The sequence below is a fragment of the Aythya ferina genome (assembly GCF_964211825.1).
Source record: "Aythya ferina genome assembly, chromosome: 1".
Taxonomy (NCBI): Eukaryota; Metazoa; Chordata; class Aves; order Anseriformes; family Anatidae; genus Aythya; species Aythya ferina.
This window is the reverse complement of record NC_140296.1, coordinates 81,036,129-81,063,638: the sequence shown is the minus strand read 5'-3', so window position 1 is coordinate 81,063,638 and position 27,510 is coordinate 81,036,129. Positions and strand designations below refer to the sequence as shown.

Below are 27,510 nucleotides of genomic sequence, written 5' to 3'. Positions count from 1 at the left end.
AGCTTGGATCCAGTAAGCCACTGAATTGCAAGCAGCAGTAAGGGCGGTGAAGCAGGTGGGTGGCTTTCCTTTTTTCTTCTGAGAGCTGTATGAAGCTTGGCCAAGTTTTTACCATATTTCTGAAAACTTCACCAAATGCTTAACCATGGGAAGGTGAGCCTTCCACTACTTACTCAATATTGTGAAAGTGCTGAAGGTGTTTAAAAGAAACCTTTTAATTTTTTTCTTCTGAAGTAGCTTCTCTCCTTCTCAATTAACTGTCAGGGCTTGAATAAAATAAAAGAGCCAGAACTAAACCACATGCAAATCCATAAAATAATCAGGCTGAGGCAGTCATCCAGGAAGGGTGGAGGAAAAAAAAAAAAAAAAGTCAGCCCAAACACATTTGGCAAAAGTTACAAACAATTTAAAAACTGGGTCTTAAAGGGGAAGCATTGGGAACCTTAATTATAGATGGTAGCTCCAGATTTGTCTACTTTAAAAAAAAAAAAAAAAAGACCTGAAGCTTCAGTATCTTATTTATTTTTGCATTTGGGAAAAAAAAAATATTAAACAGTATTAGAGATCCCCATACATATCCACACATATTCTAAACTAATATATCTTACATTTTATCTCCAAATCTGTATGTAACACAGGCTATGGTTAGCATTACAGAAGCCAGCTATCATATGTCCAAGTTTCACGTTGACAACCACAATATTGATGAAGGCTTTGCTCCACATACAGCAGAGATGCAAGACAAAGCAAAAGGGATGGATGTAGGAGAACGTAGAGTTTGGAACTGGTGGGGCCTCTTCTCAGACAGTGTTTTATTTGCCACTAAGATAACATGAGAATGCTTTACATGTATATACTTTGATGTTTAAAGTCAAAGTGATCCTAAGAACTGCAAATCACAAACAGAGTAGCCACCGGGCTAAAGAACAAAAACAAAAAAACACCCTTGTGCAAACTTTGAACCAGCACGCATTTGTTTAGTTGTGTGGGGGGTTTGTTTTCTCAGTTCTTGAAGCTGCCTTCTGTTCTGCCCGAAGTTTAAGACCATATCAAGAAGCCTGTATCAGTTACCCACTGCATTTCTTTCCTGCACAATACTGCTTCTTCAGAAATCTGTTAGCAGAACACAACAAGAAGAGTTAACATGAAGAGAGCAGTTCATGCAACAGCACAGCTACCCTAGGCTTCTGCTTGACCCCATCACGAGAGAGACCTGTGGCCAGAATTGATGAGGTGCTGCTGGGTGAATCAGGAAAGGCTGAAATCAAGAACAGTAACAAACCAAGGGCTCAAAACAGCAGAAAAAAAAGGGAAGATGATAGGTCTTCAGTATGCACGTGGCTGAAGGGAAGGCAATTACCCAGGGAAAGTGGTTCAGATCACACATGGGGGCGGGGGAACCGCTCCCTTCTGAAGTACTGCATGCAATTCATTAGGCATCGCATGGGTATCTTTTTTTTAAACCACAAACTTAGATCAGCAAACTGATACGGACTTAAAACAGCTGCGGATGTAATTTAAATTGAACACTGCCAGTTGCTTACTCAGGAGGACGTTTGCAGGATTACCTAGAGAGAGAGTACAAGTTTCATTAGTAGAAGTGGCATTTTCTAGAATAACTGGGATAAAAAGCCCTCAACCCCCTAGCCATTTTATCAATTTGTATCACAGCTTATTATTCGGGATTTCTGAAAGGGCTGACGTGAATGATTTTTTCTATTACAGGAAGAATAATGAACTCTGCAGCCTGAAAAGAAATACTTTAAGTATTTGTTCAGCGCTGTTTTGTACTAACTGGAGACTCAGCCATGCTCTTACCAGTGCCTTCAAAACTCTTATCTGGGTGATGCTATTTTGCCATTTCAATACCATGGAAACAACAGCAAGTTCTGCTGCTTGGATTAACGCTGCAGATTAATATTGATAATTGGATTTACATACCTGCCAAGAAAATCTGGTTCAGTGTTCATTCACCATATTATTTTTATTAAGACTTAGTATCAGTCACTGTATCCATGTGGTCAGAAGGGACCACACAGTAATATCATTACAGCATGAACAGCAAATGAACAAATCACAAAGAAATGCTTAATTGTGCCAACACATCTTCCCAATAAAACTCAGAATTTCTACTTGTAATTTTAAACTTAAAGTTATCAGATTCAATTTTGGAACTACCTTTGTGTTCTTGTGAATAGGAAACGTTACAACTGGTTAAAGAATGGTATTTGGGAGCAGCACGCTTAGCGGTTAAATATTGTTTAAATACAGATCATGGAACCTGTTGTGCAGCTGAGTTAAACTGAAGCCTTAAAGAAAAGGAAAAGATGTTTGGTGATCTACACCGATTAACTAGTAGCAATACCATTTGCCATGAACCCAGATTTCACCTAAATCCTGAGGTTTGTGTCTTTAACATTGGTGTTAAGCCTGCCTGTAGACAGCAGCAACAGCAGACTACCACACAGCAATTCAGTACAAACACTGCTGTGTCCCATGTGTTTCACAAAAATTGCATCCCCCATAGCAACTCCAACACAGACTCACACAGGTCTAACTCATTGCTTCGATGTACACGAAGGACTTACAGGGTATTAAATTCCCTGTGATCCAGTTTCATACACCTTTAACTCTTGCTTTAGGATTACAGAGCAGAACACCGCAATAGATGGACATTTGAACAGACTTACAATGCCATGGTGAAGAATTACGAAGTATTATTACTTACTTCTGTGTCAACAGCAATGCCTCACAAACAAGAGCACTGTTCTGATCCATACTCTCCCGTACCAACAGCGATCTTTGCAGATACACTGTGGTTTGTATTGACAAACACAATGCTTTGCAAGTCAGCCTCAGTAGTAACATGTGAATTGCAACGGCAGCATAAAAGTTGTTGGACAAACTGCTATAGCAAAGGGAGGAGAACACTGGAAAATGTACAGTTAAGTGTGAAGAAGTTTTCTCATGTTACATTCGTGGTACATGGCCTGTGTGCATTTAGGAGGGAAAGGAAAAATGGCTGAGAAGGCTAACTGGCATATATATTATATACATATATAAAATAGGACTAGGTTAGACAGTTCAGAACTCCAGCCATGGATGATAAAAGACAGGACACTAACAGAAATCACGTAGCTGTGGTGCTTATGAACATGGTTTAACAGCACACTTGGCAGCCCTAAGTTAATGGCTGGACCTGATTATCACAGAATGGTTTGGTTTGGAAGGGACCTTAAAGACCACCCAGTTCCAGCCCCCCTGCCATGGGCAGGGACACCTCCCACCAGCCCAGGCTGCTCAAAGCCCCATCCAGCCTGGCCTTGAGCACCTCCAGGGATGGGGCATCCACAGCTTCTCTGAGCAGCCTGTGCCAGTGCCTCACCGCCCTCTTAGGGAAGAATTTCTTCCAAATATCTAACCTAGATCTACCCTATTTTAGCCATTTAAGGCTTTTTAAAACCATTGGGACCCCAGAGTTGAAGGCAGGGCTCCAGGTGGGGTCTCACAAGAGCAGAGCACAGGGAGAGAATCACCTCCCTCGCCCTGCTGGCCACGCTGCTTTTGGTGCGGCCCAGGATATACGGTTGGCTTTCTGGGCTGCAAGCACACATTGCCAGCTCATGTCGAGCTTCTCATGAACCAACACCCCCCCCAGGTCCTTCTCCTCACAACTGCTCTCAATCCATTCATTCTTCCCCAAGCCTGTATTTGTGCTTAGAATTGCCCTGGACAAAAAGCAGGGCCTTGCACTTGGCCTTTTTGAACCTCGTGAGGTTCACACAGGCCCACCTCTGGCTGGCATCCCTTCCCTCCAGCATGCCGACTGCACCACACAGCTTGATGTCATCAGCAAGCCTGCTGAGGGTGCACTCGATCCCACTGTCCATGCCACCAACAAATAGTGTTAAATAGTGCCGGTCCCCAAGGACCACCACTTGTTACTGATCTCACCTGGACATTGAGTCGTTGACCTCAACTCTTTCAGTGCGACCATCCAGCCAATTCCTTACCCACCGAGAGGTCCAACCATCACATCCATGTCCTTCCAATTTGGAGACAAGGTCGCCATGTGGGACTGTACCAAATGCTTTGCACAAGCCCAGCTACACGATGTCAGTTGCTCCTTGCGGGGGTTCCCAGAACCTCCTATTCTCCTCTGCTCATAAACTGGAAAAAGGTATTTCACTGTGCTCCACAACCTACTTGATCACCATGGTAATCTCACACACACAGAAAAAAAAAAACAAAAAAACAAAAAAAAACCATTGCCTGTTCATGGTGAGAATCTTCAGAAAACTCACACCTCCGATATTAAAAATACAGATTGCAGAGCATGCTGCCATAAAATAACCCATTTGCTCTCAACATTGTCACCACATCGAGAAGATTGTGATGCTCCTCTTGTCGTTTTGTTAATTCAGAAGCTTAACCCACAGACAGAAAATAAGCAGAGTTTACCAATGAATTACAGAGGAACTGCTTAAGAGCTAATTAACCAGCTGCAGGTTGAACATGTATTTGTGAGACTGAAAAGAATATGGTAGTGCCTTGTGATCAGATTATAAGCTGCTGAGCAACCCTGTTTGTAACTGCATAAGCAACATCTGTGAACCACTGACAGCTGAGGAAAAAATGCTCAGACGTTCTCCTTAGTCATTCACTGCACTTCCAGAATACAAGCAAAATAAACAGGGTGCACCTCAAGCTGGAGATCGGGAGATTTTTTCTCTTCAAATTTAAAAACCAAATGAAGTGCAACAACTGGTTCAGTGACATTTAGATTCAGATAACTTTTCAAGGTCATTTGATGACAGGTTATGGGATTTTATGAAGCATTCGTATGCTGTTTTCAGATAGGATTAAATGAATCTTAGACTTTCACTTCTGAAAACACATCTTAGTAAAAATCCGTAACCACAATATTGAGATTTAAAAAAAAAAAAAAAAAAAAGAAAAGCACACAAAATTGGTCCAAGAACCACCACAGAAGTCAAAGTTTTAAATCAAAAATCTAAGAGTCAGTATTAATTGTAATTATTAAATTATTACAAGCCCTCACCTTGCGATAGAGCAACAGGTTCTAGGTGATCACCAGATCCAGGTGATCATCAGATCTAGGTGACCTGGCTTGGGCAGGTCTTGGATTTCCACAGGTGCCTTCCAGTCTCTAATACCACAACACTTCTGGAGTTCTCCTAAGACTATGGTCTATGGTATTACACGGAAAACATGAAAGCATTTCTCAAATTGGACAGGAGGAGTGCAAAACTCCACGTGTTCACATGACCTCTCCCTACAGCGTCCTGGTCCATGGTTAACTCCTCCATTTTAACGTTCTCGAACTTCTTCGAGGCAGCTATTAGTTTTCTAATCATTGCTACCCTCTGTCCCAACATGCCTAAGCCAAGAGTTCTTAAACACAGTATTGCTGATCTTGTCTCTGCTGAAGGTCAATTAGCTGTTCTTTCAACGTAAACAGTCTTCTGAATTTACAGAGGCTTTCTTTTTATCTTCCTCTAAAGGAAAAAATATAAAACAAAAACACAAAAAGAACAAAAAACCACAACAAATAGCTTTGCTTCTTTATTCCCCACGTCTTCTATATTCAAGAAACCAGTTTGTTATGTTGCATAATGTAGTGCAGTTGATGCTTCTGTGCATAGCACAACAGCAAGTAATTTTGGCAAACATTCACAAATGGCTGTGATTTTCCGGGATGGAACAGCAATTACAACTTTTGTCTTGAAATAAAGTTCACGGCCAAAATGCTAAGACAAAGGTAATGATTTCTTTACTTAATGATCCCTCTTAGAGGCCCCCAGGAACGGAATGATTTCGCTGGGCTAGCTTCCTATGCCAGAAAAAGCAACAGGAGCTATGCTATTTTGACTGTGAAAATAAGATGGAGATACAAGATAAAGTTTAACATTCTTTGAAGATGTTGCAGCCCAAAACGACTGCTCTGGACATTCTAGGTTACCAGGGATTGCCTCACCAGTGTATTAGCCCTTGTGACTTTTTCTTTTTTTTTAATAGCAGATGACTTATTAGCTGTTCAAGTTTTCTACTTTGCATTATAAAGAGAATACTGTCAAGTCTAAAAAGCAATGACAAAACACTGTGGAATAGAAGTCAGACTACTGTGCCGTAAAAACCCTCAGACTTACGAGCCGGACACTGATGAAACTGTCAACTAAATGTATGAAAATGCTTCGATGCTTCATGGTCCTCTCAGGACTTTAGGTTTTTAATTTATCCTGGAAATGAAGAAAATTTACTAGAGTTTACTATTTTGAACATTGAAAAAGAGAAAAGATTTCAGTGAGAAGTTACTGGAAGGGATGAGAGCATGTATTTTCATTCCCACAGAAACAACAACATTTTGCCTTCTCACTGCTTGCCCAACTCCAAGTATATTTATGACTCTTCTGCAGTGTACACTCAAACAGTGTACAGGTGACACTCAAACTACCACCTCTGACCTGCTTATGGCTCTCATCACCATGACTTTACCCCCCCCAGAATGGATTACGAGAAGATCTCTCTTTCTCAGGTTCCTAAAGTTTCAGTAGCCTCAAATCCCTCCATCCTGTTCACAATAAAATACGATCCACTTATGACATCCTCTAAATGCTGATGAAAGGACTACTAACAAAGCAATTTTAATGCACACAGCTTCTCCCACATTAATACTGAAGATCTACATCATGTAATGCAGTTATTATAGTATGTATATAAAAAAGAACTAGACAACTTCAGTTAGCAAATTCCTTATCTAGAATTGCTTGAGGAATTTCTGAAGGCAGCTACAGTACTTCTCACCATTAGGAAATGGATGACATCTTGGCAGCTCCCTCAGTATTGATATGCTTGGAAGAGGGACATGAACAGCCAGACCTTCCCTGTTAAAGCAAAACTCTGATTCACCAGGGATTCACAGAATGAACAGCCAGGCACAGGACTTGCAGCTCGAGCAATGGTAGAACTGGTACTTCCAAAACATCTACGTGAAAACAAAGTAAACACCAACTAATCGCCTACTCTCCCTTTTATGGGCAGGGAAGGATAAGGTTATTTTTCCTCCTCTATTTGCTTCTAGCTCTGGTCCTCCCGCCTTCCTTGAGAATCATCTTAACTTTCTGACTTGGTTAAAACATTTCTCATTACTACAAATTTAGACTTTAAGTGAGGAGAGTAAAAATCTTATTTGTAACCCTCAAAAAAGTATCTGCTAAATACAGAACCAGACTAGAGACCTGAGAGTCAATCACCACATCCAGGTACCCAAATTCTCAGTATCTTTCCGAACTCCCTCCCTCACCAGGCATCTCCAGACACACAGAAAACAGGCAGCATCTTCGAGAAAAAAAAAAAAAAAAAAAAAAAAAAAAAGCATCACGCACTTCTCATAACCATAGGATCTGCTCCTCTACAGGAAGGAGCAAATGCTACTGAAACGTCTCTATGCACCTTCAGATGCTCCTAGGGGTTTGTTTGTTGTTTTTTTTTTAACCAAAAGTGGATCCTTAATACTGGTAAGATCTGCTGACTGTAGTTAATTCAAAGATTTGTGGAACCGGTGACATTGCACAAGTCTGCATGAAGCTTTGCCACGTGCCTCAGCCATGGGGCCTTTAAAGACCCAGCCTTCCTATAACACTGACATAGCTACACGTTTATGGCCACAGGTCTACTAAATCCAGCATCTGATTTCCATGTGAAGACAATTCCCCCAAATATTCTCCCACACAGACACCCCCAAACCTCCTAGTGTCCTCCTCGTGCTCAAGTCAAATAACCTCTGCCTCAAATCTAGGCTTCAGCACAGTCCTGTTCTGTGCACTCTGAAGAAATCAAAGCCATTTCCCAACACAGCCCATAAGCTAAAAAGGCCATCATTTGACAGCAAGACAGTGGTAAGAAGGGCCATTTAATTCAAGGATTATTCACCAAATGCAGATTAAAAATCAGTTTCTTTCAAAATTCAGGTTATCATCCTTTCAACACAAATTGCTGAGTGAAATTTTATAAATTGACTTGTAGCAGACTAAAGCAGTTGATTACAGTAGTTACTCCCGGGCTTACATGCTATTAGTCTTAGCTCGTGGTAAAATGAGTACAGCTTTAGGGAACAGAACAAGCTGAAAACGAATCTTCCTTTGCTAACCAACAGTTGTGACTGTTAATGCAAAAAGACCAAGCAATGACTCAACTATACATGTTTGGTTTTTTTCCTAAAAATGCTTCATTCATTAATAAGAGGCCACAAAGCCGAGTGATGCTCAAATGTCAGGAGAAAAGGCTCAGATCCCAGAGGAGCCAGCAAAGGGTTATAGGTTACATTTATTTCATTTCCAGCAGCTCACGTGAAGCTGAGCACAATTTGGGTGCTCCAGAGCAACCCAGTTTCAGGTTGCTTTTCCTGAACACCGAGAATTGGCTCAAGTGCTGTCTGAAGGAACATAGGAACCTAGAAATTTCCAAAGTGATTAAATTATAGCTCCAGCCACAGTTTATCCCTGTTCTTCTGACTGCATGTAGTCATGAGTGATTATTCTCATTTTACCATAGGCAGTGCTGGTAAGTGGAGCAATTCAGCTACAGCACTGAATTAGGACTTTTAGCCCAAAAGGGGAGCCAAGCAAGCGGGGGGGGGGGGGGGGGGGGGGGTAGGAAATGGAAAAATAGCACAATGTTGCACAGGCTTTTTCTACATGAAACAAACATAAAAAAGAATTCTCTTTCTTTCCCTTATTGTTCTAAAATTCAACAATTTCAATATTGAGATACTCTCGTTTAAGTTTTGAGAATTAAACTGCACATCTCTAATCTGCTTAAGTCTTTAAAGAAGCCTTTAGCCTCTTTAGTTTTTACAGATTTGCATTGTCCAAACTACAGAAACCCTTTTTGGCTCTCTGCAACAAATTACTGTTACGCTGATCCTTCAGTGTATTGGCATCCAGTAGCACAGACAGGACATGTACAATACAAACCAATATTCACCACCAAATAACTTATCCATGCCTTGTGAGAAGAGAGGATCTTAAATAATACATACATTTTCTTTAGTAAGTCAAAGTAAAGATCAATGCATAATCATCCCATCTGAAACAAGGATCAGCTTTTCACGTCAATTTCAGATAGGCTTCCTGTGCAGAAAGCATGATTTGCTTTCTCAAAACCTTGCATCACTCTGTGTTTTCTTGGGCACCTGGCAATAAATAAGCCTTTGGGGAATAGTTCTAGTTCAGTACTGCAATTTATTACTGCACATTATGGATAAACTATCACAGCCACATCTTCAAGCCAAACAAAAAAGCGAGGCTAGAGATTTTTATTCTCTACAATTTCACTGTGTATTGCAAATATCACCTGAAGGTAACGGTCGCAAAAGCAGCAGGAGAAAAAAGACAAGTGGCTCATTAGTTTCAGTCCTTAAATCAACTGATAAAAACATAGCATCTTCTGAAACTTATGGCAATGATCTTCCTTAACGCTACAACTGAAGAGGTTCAAAAGAAAGCACATTTGGGGAGAAAAAATTCGCAATGTAAGAAAAAAACAAAGATGAAAATCTCACACATCACACAAGTCTTCTTCCCTTAAGATCACTTTGCATTTATAAAACATACAGAGTATTTCTGTATCACGAGTGGACTATTTGTCAGAAAGTAGCCGTCTAACCTGATACTAGGCATTACAAAATTCAGTGCAATTTATTTAACAAAGGCAGGCATTCAACTTCACAGAAAAACAGATGAAGTCAAGTTTATACATGTTTTTTTTGCCCCATTGACTGTATGTACAGCACAGAGTGACAGTTCTATCTATTCCAACTTGACAGAGCGCACATCTGGCATCTAAGAGCGAAGTTCTTAAATTTTATTGCTAAAATAAACACAGAAGTGTTGAGCTTGATATTTCACCAGGATTTTTCCCAACCAAGATTTTTTTTCCCCCCTCCCTAATTGACATTTGCAGAAGCCACACAAAAAAGCGCAGAACCGCAGAAGCCTAAGGAACGGAATAACCCACACTGGAAATTTCAAGAACAGAGATGAAGCTGTCTGTAAAATGGGGTTTAACGGCAGATCTCACTTAAAGAGTTATTTCCCACTGTTGGAAAAGAAAATTAGCCTGCTGTTCCTTAGTATGGTATTTGTAAGATACTTTTATAGCTGTATTACAGGGGAAAAAAATACCGCCTCCATTCTCATAAGCATGATTCCCCTCTTACGCTTCCACATTCTATCACCTCATTAGTTAATTATTGCTTAAACCCAACCATACACCACCTGCATATTTTATAATAAAGAGACATTTTTTGACTTCTTCTAACACAGGAGTATAACTGAACTACAAAGCGTGAAAGGTGAAGTTTATGTAAGTATGACTTAGCTACTATCAGACCTTTAACCTTCAGGAAAAAAAATATTACGAAGATCATAGAGGGTTTTTGTATCCTAATTAGAATAAAACTGCTGAATGTATGACAAAAAACACGTGTATTTCAGTATGGTGCTGGGGCTGTTTTTCTCTTTAGCAAACTGGGAGAGGTGAGATGATAAACCACCTAATCTCTCTGCACACAGTGAATTTGGGTACAAAAGAGCCATGAGATCCAACTCCTAATGTCTACTACAGTCACTTATTAATGTCCACTACAAATACGGTTGTTGGAAAAGAACTCAAAGCTCTTTGGTTAATATTCATCAGCATCAAGGACAAAGCCTTAAAAAAAAAAAAAAAAAAAAGCAGCACTCCATCCCAGCAATTTCTAGAATCAACGTTTAAGCTACTGAAAAGCATCTGAAAACTCAAACAACGCAGACAGTAACCAACCTTCATCTTCGCATTAAAATAATTATTGTTAATAGGTAAAGCAATCTCTATCCCCATGCACTTCCTAAATTTACACCGTTCAACAACTGCCCTGTTGTTGACAGCAATCCTAAAGGAGAAAAGTCACACAAAAAAACATTTCTATGACAGATTTTTAATCAGACATTCTGGAGGTTCAACAAAAGACTTACCAAGGTCCTACAAAAAAGGACATTTGTTCAAAGCAAATCTCAGCATAAAACAGCAATCTTTATTAATACAAATTATTAAGAGTTAGCCACTCAAAATTTGAGCAATATTTTCCAACAAGAAATGAGACCCTGCAAGGTTCTGTAAAACTGCAACAGCGAAGCAAAAATGCAAAACAATCGAACTGTTTGTATTTCTAATACAGAAACAAGTCACTTGTCACTAATCACAAGCAAAAATCCAGAGGAACCATCCTCAGCTTTCATCTTTTAAATATAAATGGATGAAAGCACAGCAAAGGATAAATGACTGGAACTTCTAAGGAGAAATAGCAATTAACAGTGAAAAGTGATCCCAGCTTACTTCAGTACTCCAGCGTAACTGTAGCCTACAACCTAGGGAGCCTTTTGTGTTGGTTCCTATTCAGTAATCTCAAATGCTCTGAGTCAAGAAATTGTAATTTAATTAAAAAAAAAAAAAAAAAAAAGGCAGCTTCGAACAACTTCCGACGCACGGAGACAGGCACAGTGACTCTCCTGGGGGTCCCCAGAGCACCCCAACTCAGGCCATTGACAAAGCTGCAAAATCTGCCTAAAATGCCTAATCATCCACCAGCAAAACTTGTTTCTACTTAAGTTTTCCTTCTAGGTGTCTTAAGTAGAATAGATGAAGGACTTGTGCTGTTAGCATCTTCCAGCTCAATTAAGTCGTGCCTCATTAGCAAGGAGCACAACGCAGGGATAGCTCACAGCACTGCCATACACTGAGAGGTGAGGAAATCTCATCTGTTTGTTTTGCAAAGGGGCTACTCCAACGAGTACATCCTCAACTAATCATTACCAATAGGTGTCAAAGAAAACACCAGCCATTCCTCTACCTCAAAAGGGTATAAACAGCACTATATGAACAGTGGTATATGAAGAACAAAGGCATCACCCTGACCACAGCAGAAGAGAGGCAAGCAAAGGTGAAAACCACACCATGAGTTCAGACACAGTTCAGGAAGTTTGCAGCTTCTACCAAAAGAGACAGGAAAAGAGATTTTGATTTTCTCAGATTCATAACTCTTACTCATCTGGAATTTAGTCCAGTTGATATCCTTTTTTTTTTTTTTTTTTTTTTAAATGCTGCAATCACAGCTGTACCCAACATCACTAACACGGGCACAGTATTCTCACCCCACTACTGACAGCTTTCCTCAAAGTCAATTTGTAAATGTATTTTGTGTTTCTCCTTCAAGGAGACAACACTTCTCTCAGTTACTGCAGTGCAATTGCTCCACACCTGCTTTAGACTTTTTTTTTTTTTTCCAAGAGTAATTTAACTATGTCTCTCCTTTCCCAATGATTTGTTTTTGCTATTAATTAAACAGCAGTATTATTTTTCTCAGGTGGAATTATTAGAATTCATTAAGATGCTTTACAACAAGTATAAAGCTGGCAAGCCCACCATATATTATTTTGCTTTGTATTGTTGAGGAACAATGCCTGAAAAGAATAACTACTTCATTTAATTAGATAAAAGGTAAGATGACTTATCAAAGCTGAAGAAATTATTTGAAAAAGTAATCTGGTATGATTATATTCCAGCAGAAGACTTCCTTGAAAGTGATTTTAAAAGGTTCCCCTTCGTTTTGCTGTATTCTACACACCATTTGGATCATTCCTCTTCATTTCACATGTTTTGGAGGCACATTTAAAGGATAGAAATTTCAATATAAGCTGTGGCTTTTGTATGAGTGCTTCCAATTTCCTTAAAAAAAGGGAGAAAATAAGCTGTTTGCACTACATTGTCATCTCTGTTTCTTAAGTCGTAAAAATAAAAGGCACATAGACAAGGTATACTCCTTGTAATAATAATTTTAAAAACAGCATCAATACATTACCACTGTCAGTCCCACCTGCAGGACCATAAATGACTGTAGAGCTGGCCCACATGAGAATCAGTGGCATGCACTAGTACTGGACACAGCAGCAAGACCTCCCTCAGAGCTGCTTCTCAGCCAAACTAGATTCAGTGATGTATGAAATACGGCTTTATGTAATTTAAAATCTATTTCTATTAAAAAAAAAAAAGTTTGATTTATATTTAAAGCCCTGGCACATTAGCCGTATATTTTGTGTATTTTTGTACCCTTATACTAATTCTTAGAGCAAGCACTAGAGCAATTTCTCTATAGCCTACGGATACTTATTTGTCCTGCATCATTTGCTTGCTGTTCCACCACCAGCCCCGCAGAATCCAGACACGATCACACACCATGCTAACAGTAACATATTTCTGCTTTCACTTGCAAAACACAACCAGACAAAAGCATTTTTGTGCAACTGGTATTATATGTCAGAACAAATCTCAGCTTCTGACATTCTGCTTCTGGATTTAAACTCTAAATTAAAGCGTACTATAATGCCACTTCTGCTGTAGTATCATGATGAAAATCTGTTCTGTATAACTACCAGGCACTGGCAGGCATTAAGCGATTCACATCGCGTTCAAATTTATTTCTGGTTTTCGGCAGAGAACCTTTACCACCAGTCTGCCATACGAAATGAATATGAAAGCCTCCAATTTCTTTTAATCTGTCCTGCAGTTCCTCAATAAAATGAGGAAGACTATCAGACAAGGAAAAGAAAGTTGGGGAAGATTCACCATCTGTCTCGGAAAAGTAATTGATTCTAGAGGTCCATTTTCATCTTCATCTATCATTTTACCTCAAATGAAACCCAATTACTTCAGCTTCACAGGTGGACTGGATTTTCATTGCAAGAGATACAAGTGAGCTGTGCAAGGATTAACAGAGCCCATAAATTAGCATTGCCCAAATATACATGCTAGATGCAGAGCTGTCAAATCCCACACTGAGCATTAAGCTCAACCTGCAGCTCCCTGGTTCAAAGCTCTATTGCAATGCTTCCCCTCAAGCATTAGGACAGCTCCTGCTGCCCCGTGCATACTTCCATGGGTGGCACACAGCAAGTGCAGGCAATTTTGTCCCCGGCAGGAGGGCTGAATGTGAGCAGGAGCTCTGTGCACAGAGGCAACCTTCAACAGCTTTGTGCTTGATCCTTCCTAGCCACGTAGCCCAACAGAAAGCACACGCTCCTCCCTGGCACACGGTGCCCAGCTCTCCCACATCAGGGCTCCAGAGCAGATGAGAAACCTGTACGTGTACCCAGCAAAATCATCCCGCTTCCATCCCTGCTTCTGCTACCAAATTCACAGTACCGTATTCAAACAGAGCTTTGAAGATAGAAAATAGTGTTCTTCCTTTTTGATTACTTACATTTGCAATAGGTGGAAAAAAATCATAGCAATTTCTTGGTACAGCATTCACCACACAACTATTCCTGCAGCAACTTCCATAAGCACTAATTAGGATTGGGGTCCCATCATACAGCCCCGACCCCAAAGATTTTACAGTACAAACCCACATTCTTATTTTCATGAATTACACAACCCACACCACTGCCTTTGTATATTTTATTAAGTCATTCCATAAATCTGGTGCTATGTTGTATTTATTGGACGGGAAAGGTGCACAGAGCATGGAAGTTCGCATTTTGGCAGCGACTCTTCTTTGTGAAGTGCAGTGGTAGTTACAAAAGTAAAGAGAAATCACAAATAAAACCAACAAGCAAAATTCAAGAACTGAGCAAAAAGTTGTACTAAATCCTAAGCACTGTAAGATAAATCCATGAGAAGTTTGACAGTAACGAAGTGAGAACTGCAACTACTGTTTTCGTAATTCTTTTAAAATCTTACTTATTAAAGTGTTTGTAAGAACTTGTACTTAAAAATCACGTAACTGCTGATGTTAAAGGGAGAAAATAAAGCTTGAGTAAAATAATTTATTCACGTTTCCTATAGTTGAACCACCTTTCTTCACTAGCATTAAAGCTTGATGTAGGCTAATTATTTGAAAGGACAGCACATTTCTTCATTGTCAATTTCTTTGAAGAAGAGCAAGCTAACAAGCTTGATCTGCCATTTCATTTCCAGTGGAACAGCCAACAATAGCTCAAACGTTATTTTAAGTGAATGTAACTGGAACAGTCACACAAAAGGTCACCCATTTTACTGGTGTGGAAAAATACAGGACGGGCTTCCTGGCCTCCCAGGGTTGTTCAGTTCTTTGTATGATCAAAGCCGAGTAGGCTTTGGCCTTAATACAAAAACCTTCCTATCTCCCCTCATCCATGCACATTTGCAACACGCTTTTAGTCGCTGCATATTGTTGTAACTTGTATAGACAAGTTTGACTTACCCCATAAGGGAAGAAAAAAAAGTTTGATTTACCCCATGAGGAAAAATATAAATAAATCTCTCAGTGCCCAGACTTAGAGCTAAAATAATCCTAAGTTTCAAACAAATCAACTACAAGCATACATGTGTTGTGTTGTTGTGTGTTTTTTTTTTCTGAGTCACAATTTGAGTCAGCAGAAGCAACTAAAAAACAACGATGCTGACAAAGTAAGGCCATGTTTTTCAAATACGCTGCTCATTCACAGAGTTTTAGGCAATTAAAACATCAATGTGCACAGCATTTATTGAAGTTTTTAAAGATCTCCAAACAACAGGAACAGCTATGTGGTTAGGAAAAGCAGAGTCAAGGTTCACCTTCTGAGAATCCTGTTTTCTTATTATTGCTGTGGGTGTCCCACGCTGGCACCGTCACACTGAAATTTGTTTTTAATTTCTAACACAGCTATAAATAGTTTCTAAAGCAAGTCAAGCAACCAATTTGTTGTGTGGAAGTCAAAGAATTCTTGAAACCCTGAAGCACACAAGACATTTCAGCTCTGCAAGTTTTTCAAGACACACTTCAGTGACCTGACACATTTCAGTGACAATTCGTTTTGCTGTGCTATAGGAGCTCTGTCACACACACACACACCATTTTATATACAAGGTTCCACGTCTGAAGTTCCTCCTGGTTGGCTGCCACTCTTCCTCCTGCATCCAGCTCATGTTTCTGTCCCCAGTTTTGTAGGATATGCACCATCCCTTACTCACGTACATCAGACGATGTTTTGCCTGCAGTTCTCTCCTTTTTCCTGTTCTTCGTGATAGGTTTTAACTGAACAACCTCCCCACAATTCCTTTAAAGATGAGAAACTCATTAAACGCTTAAGCTACCCTTCTGCATAACCTATGTCAGGCAGCATCAAACAGGCCTTCCACAACTCCAGGTCCCATGGCCACCCAGCATCCCCAAATAACCCCTATGATATCCTACACATATATATATAACAAAATAATCTGTCACAACAGCTTCACATCTCTCCTGCTTTCCATATTACCTTTACTTTGCTCAGTGGCCTGCAAGCAACGTGAGTATGCCTTGGTAGAGTCTGACCACAGGCACGCACAAACCAAGATGCCCATTTCTTGCCCATTCTCTCTTCCTTGTTTCCTTGAGGCCTGGATGGCTGCATCAGAGTAGGAGAACACCACCCCTCACCCAAAGCTGACTAAAAATTGACCAAGTGGCTCAGAAGTTACGGGTGGGGTGGGAGGACAAGCTAGTGGACAGATGGATGGACAGATGGAGCAACTGCATAAACGCCCTTCCCTCAAACTAAATTAAGACTTTCAAGTCCCACCTGTTCCACAAAGCACGCCGTCAGCCCTAGCCACTCCCTGCATCAAGGTTTTCTGGTTTGTAACATGCTATAGTGCATGAAGTAGTAGCTTTAGCCTGTAGACTCACTGGATCAACACAGCACTGACTGTGCATCACGATGCACCGCTACCGTGCTCCATAAATAACTGTCTCGAAACACAAGCTGTACCCAAACAAGATTTCACAGCTAAGTAGAAAAATAATGGTTGCTTAAAAACATCATAATGACATATAATTTTTAAAATCCTTTGTGATAATAATGCCAACAAAAAGGAGAAAAGAAGAAAACCACCCCAAAATCCTGTGTTTGACAAAATATGGAAAGATGTAGGAAAGTAAAGAAAGCCTACTACCAATTAAAGGAACTGCAAAGGCGGCTTGCATTTCAACAGCCTAAGACTGTGTGAAGAGATGGAGAAGAAGCTGTGCTAGATAAACAGATGGATCAGGAATGTGTGAAGAGGTCCATAAGGTAGGCTCAAGTTTTTGAGGCACGAAACTTCTGAAGTGAGCGTAGACTCCGTGTAGGTGTTTTCATACAAGGATTAGTTAAGGTGAAGGTGGATTTTTTTGGTTCGTTTCGTTGTTTTGTTGTTGTTGTTTTTAAAGGTAGACAACAACCTACTACATGAACTTGGCTGGAGTGGTAGATTTGGACATACTGGAACTCCATCCTTTGCTGCCAAGGAAGACTGGAAATATTTTTTTCCAAGGTTAAGCAAACAAGCAGATGACAACATTGTTCATGCTGCAGATTAACAGCAGGAAAAGAAAAGAAGGGAGGGAATCTGAGTCAACAAGAAAAAAAAGAAAAATGTTCTTGCACCCAACACATTTGCTTCTTTTTGGCTGCAACTCTCCTCCCAAGTGCTCAAAGGAAGCTAATGCAGCAGTGCCATTAAAGCAAGTATAGCATAGTGAAGGTGCCGTGAAGGGAGAAGAAAGCGTAAATTTCACACAACCTCTCCCTACTGATATTTCAGGAATATATATATATAGAAATATTCAGGAATATATATATATCTTTATGAAAACACTGCTCTGAGCAGAAGGCCTATCCAGACAGCCTCCCGAGCTCCCTTCCAAACAGAACCCAGATTCTGCGTGCACGTGCAATTAGGGAGGTTTTACAGGAGAGCTGCCTTGTAATGCACAAGGCACTGCCAAAAAAGCAGCAAGCCACCAGGAATTCCTCTTGCTGAACAACTAAAAAGCATGAAATAGTCCTCTAACATCTTGATGACAAGTATGACTTCAAGATACCCCACACAATCAGATTAAAAACAGCAGCAAAAAGGCCAAGGAAGGTTTTACTCTATACTTACTAATACATAACCTCACTTCAGTCAACGTCCACCCAGCAGTCACAAAGGATATCGCTAAGAGAAGTCCACATCCTGAGATTCATCCTGAGTGAAATCTTAACATCTCTCGTCACTGCTAGGACAACTGCTTACTTTCTGATTAATGAACGGCTTTAACCATTGGATGAGGGGTTTTATACATAATTTTTTTTTTTATTATTATTAAAATATTTCTATTGGTACCTAACATGAAAAGCAAACTCTAAGTTACCACAAATCTGTACCCATCCCCTACTCCAGCAACCCAGAAAATACTTAAGAGCTGCCAGTATGTCTATCAACTAGCCTGAACAATATGAATTTGACATCCCAGTTAAGATGTGAGATTAAAAACATTTTCACATATTATACGAGATGCTGTATGTTTTGACAGGTCCAAGATCTCTTCACCCCTGGCTTGAGTCATATAAAAACACGAGTCTGACGGGCCCCAATCCCGCACACACTTCTCCATAAGCAATACGACTCAAGTTGAACATATGTTAACTTATGACATGCGCACAAATAGTTGTAGAGAGGGCTTAAGTGACTCCAGGGAGTAAACAAAATGCTGCCAAGTGCTCAAAATAAAAAACAGAAGAGGAAACTTTTCCTGCAATTTGTTTTCAGCTACTGTAAAGTTTTACTGAACACAGCACGTTGGCGGAAATTGGGAACAAGTGTAGTGGCTGACAAGAACAGAAGAGCTGACTGTGACACATGCCTACCTTCCATGCCGTTTGGTTCATTACTATTTCAGATAATTGCCAAAACATAATATATTTTTTAAAAAAATCATCTCAGAAGCCGCTGAATGATCAAACTACATTACATGTACTCATGGAAAACTGCTCCGATGAACTTGCAATTAACATGATATGCTACAAGATGCAAGGCACTCTCACCAGTGGTTGCAAAAGCCAGCATAGAGTAATATCCAATGTCCTTCAGCAAGCTTCTGAAGCTTTTCCACTACAGGGCTCACATCAGAGCACAGCTCCCTCTCCACCACTGTCTTGGAAGCGTTGTCCAGATGAAAGGGAGAGGAGAAAAAGAGAGCCCTGCACACCAGGCACGGCAGGCCTGCAACATTCAGGGCATGCTGGACCTTCTGCTATTCCAATACCAGCACAGTGCTGACGCACACGTAGGCAAATACAGAGAGCTCGTGAGACGTGGATCTCCTCCAGAAAATAAAAGGACCTTTTTCAGATTAGGAAATGTAGCACTAAGCATGGAGCTTATAAACACAGATGTGTTCCCTCAGGTTTCAATTTCATTCCCAAATTTCTGTGCTTGAAAGATAAATAACCAAGCCGACAATCCGGTTGCCAGCAGCCAGCTCACGAAGTTACCCCCGAGCTCGAGGATGGAGGAGGCTGGGGCGCCTTCCAGCAGCTGCCCGCTGGCTCCAGCTCAAGCAACTGCACAGCCGAGCAGCTGCTCTCTGCCTAAGCACTAAGCTCAATGTAAAGCTGGTGCACCGCAGGTGATTCAGAGCCTGATAGGCACCCCTAGAAAATTATCAGCTCCATGGGAACCAAATAAAAATAAACGAACCCATATCAATACCGCAAAGCCAACTTCCAAGAGTTTGAGAACCACAGGTTCCTGCCTCAAATACAAGGGCTTTATAAATGGCTGTTAGATGGCGAGAGCAAACAAAGCACAGCTCTAACAAACTAAGCGAAATAAGAACCTTCCACCATAAAATAAAATAATAATAATAAAAAACTTCAAGCGTTAACCATTTCTCCAAATTCTCTAGGAACGTACAATTCCTACAACCCAGTAGGACTTTTCAATGTTGACACCTAACCACGAAGAAAAGGCTGGGGGGGGGGTTGTTTTCCTATTCAAGCTCCAAAGATTTATTTTTTCTTTTTTTGTACACTGAATAGTTGAATAAATATTTGATTCTACTGAGCCACATCCTCCCCTTCCTTCAGTTGAATGGAGCAGTGTTACCAATAACAGCCGTATTTCCATAGTCATCTGCAAGAAAAGATTAACAGAGGCAGCGATACAATTCGGCAGAATAATGGAGCTCTGTGTGGCTGGCATAACTGTGATTCAGCTAAGAATTGCTTCGCGCTTTGTTTTTTCAGAGGCTAAATTTGGTGGGGGGCTTTATTTTTATTTTTAAGTATTGCCAGGCAACCGTTTCTCATGAGTGCCACCTTCCTTCTTCCAAAATAAATGTCAATGTTAAATTAAGCTATGCTATTATTTAAAAGGCATTGGGAAAAGGGTTAATTTTCAAGACGTTAAGGGGCAATTCCAGCACAGGAAGGCTCAACCTGCTCAGATTTGAAGGACAAGCCTGAAGGCAAGCTAGAACACCGACATCTCTTCTGAAATAACAATAGAAAACTGAATCTCATTGCACTAAAGCTAGAATTAAAAGCTTCTGGAGACCTAAACATTCCAGTATCACAGTCAAGCATTATGGAAAGTCATCGTGTATTAACTGTAACTGTTTATTCCATGCACGTTTTCCTCATTTTAAGAGGAATAAAGTCCAACGCAATGGATTATTTTCAACTCCACTGCACCTAGACATAACTTAGGTACCAGCCCTTCGGATGAAGAGAGAAGCAGAGCACAACTCTGACTTGAAAGCCCGTACATTCAGGTGGTTATTCTTGCTGAAAATAACCCAGGGACACAGGCAAGGCAGCTCTTGGCAGGCTAGCTTATTCCTACAGGGTTCTCATGGTTGCCTCAGAGAAGGGAAGAAAAAAGAGAACGTGGGCAGCTGTGCACACCCACAATGTTCCTACAGCAGCAAAGTTTAAGGCACGCAGAACCTTTTAAATTTATTTTGGCCCCTCGTGGTGCTTTCAGGATAATTATGAATTATTTCACTATCTTATTTAGCACAGTGATAGAGAAATATACTGAGATTGTCATGTAAACAACAACAACAAAAAGCTTAGGCTTTTTATCTAGGTGGACACACCAGCATTGCGAACATCTACAAGTTCAACATTTCTCCTTCATCGATATTTAATATTATTAGACTGGGCAGACTCAGCAAGAGGGCTGATGGTCTAATAAGTACAGCCAGAAAGCCATTATGTATTGTTTTAATACTCATTTTAATTTATAGCGTGAAATTAATTCTCCCTGCTTCTGATGCAGAAAGCTGTTATTACTATTCACAAACAAATCCCTTTGCACCAAGACACGAAGGTACAACCCTTGAATTGTCTGGTAAAACAAACAGAGGTGGAAGAGAACAAAGAGTGGCCTTCTAGACAGAATACAGCATTCAGAAACAGGAAATAAACTCTATTCCTCATTATATCCCATACATTCTTTAGCTATAGCACATCACCGGCCATTCTCTCGCCTTGATCTCCTGATGTGGAAATGAAGATGAAAGCCTAGAGCTGTTCGGCTTAGCTCATGAAAGTAGTGCTAAAATTCTCTAAAATCCTCAAAAATAAGTTATGACAAATGCACACCATTCTTGTTCCGTTCACATGACGAGCACATAGAGCCTTCGCATACCTTCCGCATCAGCCCATTTTCAGAGCAGATCCACATTTGTGCTCTGCTCAGATTAAGCATGGATGCTCCAAAAAAATCTCATAAATATGAGCTCGTACCTCATCCAGAATTTAAGTAATACCTAGGAAAATTGCTGGTTATTTTCTTCCAGATGTCTACTGCTGAGCATTGTGTGTTCCAGAGAGCACGCTAACGCTTACACGCGCATGGTTTTCGAGAGCGTCCATATATAGGCAGCATTATAAATAGCTATTTTTATAATGGAGGAGAACTGGCTTTTCATATAGGAGAGAGAGCCTCCTGCATATAGAAATTGTTCTCTTTTTCCACCTTGTTCTTGCAGCCTCAGCTCACCTCCCACTCACACAGCCCTGCTGCACATAACAGAAATAGCCACTGCCGGTGTCAAACCGCGCTAGTACTACAGCTAACTGGACCAGCTCTCCAATAATAGTTTCCAACAGGCTAACCCAAACCTCTTTATAATAAAGGCATTTTCTTCACAGCGACTGTGCATTTTTTTTCATGTTTTCCTGTGGCTATTTCACTGCAGAAAGACTTATGAAATTGATATTCTCGAGGGCTTTGTTAAGAGCGCAGAGCTACAGTAAACATTTCAATACCTGAACCTCAAAGGGCATTTTCTCCTCATCATTTTGGGGCTAAACTAGAAGGATCCACGAAGAGCGTTAAAACAGAACTGCAATTTCTTTGTTTAAACACCTCGAGCTTTAAGAAATGAGGCAGAATGTACCACCTGCAACGCTAACAGGTTCGATAAAACTGGTTGCAAAGTGAGACAAAAGGCAGGAAGCAAAATGAACTTCTGGGTTTAGATTTGGTTTTGGAGGCTGACACGATAAAAATACCTGACATGGAGCAACACCGTGTATCAGATTCGCTGAAGCGGTTGACGTTCCAATAACGCTGGCTGTGAGATGTAACATTTGGAAGTGAAGCGTAATACGTATATATGAAACGTGTGTGGTTTTAAGTGATGCTGGCTGCTCTCAGCCGCAGGTCTCAGCCCTGGCAGCCCTAGGTGCAAGACACGGGTGTAGCACTCGCATCTTGCAGCAAGTGATCGCTGCTGCTTCTAGGCTGCCCCTTTTCTCCTCGCTCTTTCCCCCCCCCCCGCATGCAGCGCAGCTCCCCTGCACCTCAGCAACTCCCCAAGGCACCTCAGCATCGCCACGACCCCCACGCAACCCCGAGCAAACGCCGCATTTTGGGGGGAAACCCTGACAAATAAGGCTGGAGGGGGAGCTCCCAGAGGTGCCCCCTGCCCCATACCCGGCCACAGGCACCCCAATTAAGGGGATTAAGGGGGGGGGGGGGACACCACCATCCCCATCCCCAAATTGTGCCATTTCCCACAGGCTGCCCCCAGCTGCGTGGGCGCGATGGCAGCAGGCGATACACCTCACCTCCACCTATTAAAATGGCGCTCCGTGCTCCCACTCCGGGCAGGTATATTTTATATATATATAAAAATAGCCTTTTTTTCCCTTTTTTTTTTTCTCTTTTTTTTTTTTTTTTTCTTTTTCCCCCCTCCTCTCCTCCCCGCCGCACGCACAAAGGCAGCCCAGCCCCTCCGCCGGCTCTGGCTGAGGCGTTGAGCGGCCGTTTAACGGCCGGGGCGTTACCCCCAACCCCCCCCCAAACGGGGAAAATTTGGGGAAAAAAAAAAATCACCCCCAACGCCCCCCGGGGACGGCGAACGGCAGCGGGCAGCGCCGCTCGCTCCAGCCACGGAGCCACCACCCCGGCACCCGGCGGGGCTGGCAGCCGGCGGCTCGCTCCCCCAGCCCGCGCCCCTACCTCGCTCCGGATCGGCTCCGGTTCCGCTCCGGATCAGGCGCCGGCTCCGCCGCTCCCCTCGCAGCCGCGCCACCGCCGCCGCCCCTTGGCCGCGCTCCCCCCGCCTCTCAACGCAAGCCGCTAGCCGCCCCGCCCCGCCCCCGCGCCCGGACTGACGCCTCGCCCCACCAATAGCAGGGCGGGGAGCCGGCCCCAAGCCCCGCCCTCTGTAAATTTCCACCAATGGGAGCTGGCCGTCAGCCTGCCACCGCTGCCACCGCCTCTCCCCTCAGCCTTCCCGGCAGGCTCGGGTGGCGGGCGGCTGCCGGGCAACGGCTGCGGGGCCGGGTTGGGGACGGGGACAGGGGACAAGGGACAGGGGACAAGGGACAAGGGACAGGGGACAAGGGACAGGGCTGGGGACGTGGACAGGGACAAGTGACAAGTGACAGGGACAAGTGACAGGGGCAGCAGTGATCCCAGCATCCTTGCCCATAATCATAACTCAAAAATTTAAATTGAATTTAAATAAAGATACAACCCTGCTGACTAAACGTAATAAGTGTGCTACCAGCGTTCACACTCCGTACATCACCAACGCCTTCTGTGGTCCTTAATTACTCCTCTCAGCCTGTGCTGGCTCCAGGACGGGAGGCAGTGGTGCTACCGGTTACAAACGAAGATAAACGACTTAACGCTCAAAAATAACGAACCGAGCTTCCGGTGACATATGCTAGCAATTAGAGCAATTTTATTTTTTTTCCCTTCTATCCGTGTGTCTCGTCGTTTTCATGTGAGGCCAGATTGTAAGCGACGTGGTGGTGCGTGTCGAGTTCCCGTGAGAACACGGAGACAGGAGCGTGGCTGTGGCAAAGCCTGAGTGCAATTTTTTGTTAAAACTCCACAAAAACAATTTTATTTTCCTACAGTGCTTCTCACAAGTAACCATTTTCGCACACTGACATGCTGTAGTTACTATTTTTACTGAGAGCTGCCTGGGTTTGGGTGTTTCTCACAATACGCTGCGTGATAGAGCGGATAAAACGCTTTGTAAGAAACGTTCGTCTTGAGCTCTGCTTTAACAAGGCCAAAGTTTACATGCCAGAAATCAGATATCACAGCCCACTTGTCTTCTGGGTTTCTTCAATATATTCATAATAACATTGTTCTCCCTCGCCTTGTGGTTATGACAGAAATGTCAGAGCACAACAGCTCTTTGTTTACTGCCTCCAAGAGCTCGAGGCTCATTTCACGCAGCCAAAAAGTCAGAATTTTCTAAGGTGAACCCTTGCCAATCAGGCATGGGTGTGGAGCTCAAGCCCCTCTCTTCTGACACGTGTCATGGTCTATAATGAAGGTTTTCTTGTGAGAAGCTAGGCTAGACTTCACCAAGTCACTAAAATAGGAAAAAATATGGTTTACCAGGTAAAATAACCATATGTGACTCTGAATACAAATAAGAAGTGGGTCTCATTCATAATAAGATGCTGTTTTTAGGCATTTTTCCTATACAAAGGAGGGGAAAATGCCCAAGTTTGGACCACCTAAGTGTCACTTTTTCAGGGACTCCACAGTGGGGCGTGGAGTGATCCAGGCCAGAGAGAAATGCATGAAGAAGGCAGCCAGATTGCCTCGATTCCTTCCTTGGTCCCACAGGCGCTAGCTGGCTCCTTGTCAGGTTGGCCATCCCGCACAGATCGGAGCAGTCTGATCCGTTCTGCTGGAAATGGCATGAAGTGCCAGGCACGTGCCTCCTTGAGGAGCCCGCACGGGTCACTGCACCAGCGGCAGGCGTATGGGATCGATGGCTACACGACATTACACAGCCTCGGCAGCAAGGGGCTGCTCACCCGCTGCATCCCTGCCGCGCCACTGGCACTCGCAGCCAGGTGATGGAGGCAAGCATCGATGGGCATACGGGGAGAGGCATGAGGATATCAAGTGGGCAGCACTGGCCGTACAGCCCCGACAGGTGTAAACATAAATGCACGGAGCAAAATGGGAGCAGAGCATTTTAGAAGAGCTTTTACACAGAAAAAAAAAAAAAAAAAAAAAAAAAATCGATGGGAGTTTCGCCTAGCTGGAAAGTGGAGAAATTGGCACACAGATAGGAGCAGATTATTCATTATTCTTGCTTGCAGTGACATTTCATTACATACAGAAGAAACAAAAACCATGAAGAAGTGAATAGATATTGTTTCTTTCCTAGGGTCTTGAGAGAAAACAATGCAACAAAAGGGAGTGATGCTGCTTTTATTATTACTCTCTACAAACTGGCTGTTGCTTTCCCAGGAACTATGCTCTCAGTTGAGCAAGCAGTAATTTAAAAAGTGTTTTGCCACAAATTTCCTATGCAGCATTGCATATTTAATAGGTGCAATAAAGGCTGACAGTCACAATTCTCAGGTGGTAGAGTTTGCTGTAACTGCGCTGACATCCTTTCACAAAGCTTTTCTTGAAATGTGTATTTTAAAATGTGTAATTTGCCAGTATTACTCTTGAATGGGATCGTTTCATTTGGAACACTGGGCTCACGATCAAAGAGTTATGGCTTTATTCCTCTGCGTGATCGTTTCCACGCAAGTGCTGCAAACTGATTTTTTCCTCCTCCGTTTGGTGGGTGCTGCAACCATCCTCCACCCACCTGGCAAGTGGGGCGCTCCCCAGGATCTGCCTGCTATGCGTGTTTGTGGGGGTTCGGCAGGGATGTAGGTTTTCTGGGCAGCCCCGTGGCAGAATTGCCCAGCACTTCCAAACCCAACAGAGCCCTTTGGTAGGGGGAAAGTCACATAAGCAATGGTGCCAGTCTGTAAGAAATAGTTTTAGTGTCGTGTTCAACAAGGCTTGTTAAGGCTATGAAAAGTACCAGAGATCTAGAACTTACCTAATCTGCCTCTTAGTTTATAAATAGGCTTACAGTGCTTAGCCACCTGCTGTATACTCCTCTTATGCATTACCACTGCCCTTTCTTCTGGCTTCCTAAACGTATGTGGGTAGATTGCGAGATACGCGTTCTGCTTTTGCAGAGCCGGGACTCAGCCTAATTATAACCCGCAAGATCAGGATGTGACTGTTTTGACTTGCAGAAGCAAAGAGGAATAAATGAGCTGTTGACATTTAATTTGTTTGGATATTCTGAACTCGGTCCACTTTTTACCGTAATTTATTGTGTTTATGACAGTGCTGATACCTGATGAAAACCACCCGTGGGTGCAAACCATCATTTGCATTGTATTTGCTGATGAAATAAGATGGCTCTTATCAGACGCTTCTGTTGTTCTTTTATGAGTCTGAAGTCAATGTGTTTTTATAACTTCTCAATGACAAGAAAATAGTACACAGAGCAAAGTTAAATAATGTTTCTTTCCAGCCTACTGTAATTTAGACAATCTGACATTTCAAAGAACCATACATCTTTATTTCCATAATAATGACCAGTTATGGTTAATGGATTTCATTCACCCTAATATGTCTTACCGTGTGTAATAGGCACCTTCAGTGTGCACGTAGGTAGCTTTGCCCACGAGGTGTTTCCTCCCTGAGCATAATGCATGGTTTTATATCAGCATCAAGAAATTGGGAAGATGGCATGACTACAAGGCAGCTTTCTGTTGTAGAGGTCTGCGCCTTGAGTGCTGAGGGCAATTCCTGTATGTCTAGCCCCATCAGTGTTGCAGTCCTTGATTCACCTCCAAATAATGGCACAGACACACATCATTACAGTCCCACAGATCACGTCTTATTTCACCCCTTTCCCTCCATCATGCTCAGGTGTCCCTAGCAATGGTGTCAGGATGAAAACATTAGGCTAGATCACACATTTTCCATATTTTCTTATTTTCCAGTGACTGTTTTCTTAAAATCACTTGTTTTCAGAGCTCTCTGAACTCTCCATAAACTGTTTCCCAGAGCATGCCCCCCTCTCATTAAACTTAAATACTCTATTTTCCTTCTCCGCCTTACTTCTCCCTCATTCTTTCTCTCCTGGTTGCATTCAAACATTACTCAGTGACTATCCTACTTGTGTCAGTGAGTCATATGCACCTATACAAGCAGTATCCCTCACTCTTATAACCTGTTTTCTATGAGAATAGGTTTCCATAGGAAAGAAGAATCATCCTTCCTCTCCAGCAGCATTAGAATTTACTATCATCCTAAGCCAAGCCTGACGAAGAGTCCATACTGCTACAGACA

At 42.1% G+C, this 27,510-nt stretch overlaps 1 protein-coding gene across 4 annotated transcripts in view; it reads right to left on the bottom strand.

The window, feature by feature from the left end:
* CDKL5 (cyclin dependent kinase like 5) overlaps positions 1-23,428 on the bottom strand; it is a 131,119-nt gene extending 107,691 nt beyond the window's left edge. For all 4 annotated transcript variants that reach the window (XM_084506376.1, XM_084506379.1, XM_084506377.1 and 1 more), the window contains exon 1: positions 23,338-23,428. The gene's annotated coding sequence lies outside the window, so the exon portion shown is untranslated. The remainder of the gene's footprint in view (positions 1-23,337) is intronic.
* Between the last annotated feature and the right edge of the window lie 4,082 nt (positions 23,429-27,510).